Raw genomic sequence first — 1,130 nt, 5'->3', positions numbered from 1 at the left:
ATTTACATAGAAATGTTATTATTACACCATATAAACACCCTCACTTTTAATGGTTTTTATATTTTTTCTCTCGGATTCTGTTTGTCTTTATATTTCCTCGTAATTCCATTCTGTTTGTCTTTATATTTCCTCGTAATTCCATTCTGTTTGTCTTTATATTTCCTCTTAATTCCATTCTGTTTGTCTTTATATTTCCTCGTAATTCCATTCTGTTTGTCTTTATATTTCCTCGTAATTCCATTCTGTTTGTCTTTATATTTCCTCATAATTCCATTCTGTTTGTCTTTATATTTCCTCGTAATTCCATTCTGTTTGTCTTTATATTTCCTCGTAATTCCTGGTCTAGAACGTGTATATTTAAGTTAAGAAAAGTCACAGAACGGGTGAGGGGGACCAAGTGAGTCTTCAGACTCACAGACCAGTGTACCTGAAACATCGGTTCTGTGACTTGTCCGCAGTGGTGTTATTACTATTACCTGAGTCATATTATATGTATATGACCAATGACAGTACAGTTACGTCTCCGTGAAAGCAGAGAAACTCAACAAGAGGTTTTAACTGACAGTGTGAAGAGAAGATCTGACAACGTTACGAGTGAGCTTAGCAATGTTATGTTTCGCTCTGTGTAGAGCCTTATCAAGTAATGATTTGATAATGCTCTACACTAAATGAAAAGCTGTCACAGTAGAGACTATCTCTTCATCCTGTCTCTCTTTACCAAGAGACCTGTCTCTCTATACCAAGAGACATGTCTCTTTCTTTACCAAGAGACATGTCTCTCTCTATACCAAGAGACATGTCTCTTTCTTTACCAAGAGACATGTCTCTCTCTTTACCAAGAGACATGTCTCTCTCTTTACCAAGAGACATGTCTCTTTCTTTACCAAGAAACATGTCTCTCTCTTTACCAAGAGACATGTCTCTCTCTTTACCAAGAGACATGTCTCTCTCTTTACCAAGAGACATGTCTCTCTCTTTACCAAGAGACATGTCTCCCTCTTTACCAAGAGACCTGTCTCTCCCTCTTTACCAAGAGACCTGTCTCTCCCTCTTTACCAAGAGACCTGTCTCTCCCTCTTTACCAAGAGACCTGTCTCTCCCTCTTTACCAAGAGACCTGTCTCTCCCTCT

The sequence above is a fragment of the Cherax quadricarinatus genome, chromosome 80 (assembly GCF_038502225.1).
Source record: "Cherax quadricarinatus isolate ZL_2023a chromosome 80, ASM3850222v1, whole genome shotgun sequence".
Classification (NCBI taxonomy): Eukaryota; Metazoa; Arthropoda; class Malacostraca; order Decapoda; family Parastacidae; genus Cherax; species Cherax quadricarinatus.
The sequence above is the reverse complement of the archived record's forward strand: the minus strand, read 5'-3'. Positions refer to the sequence as shown.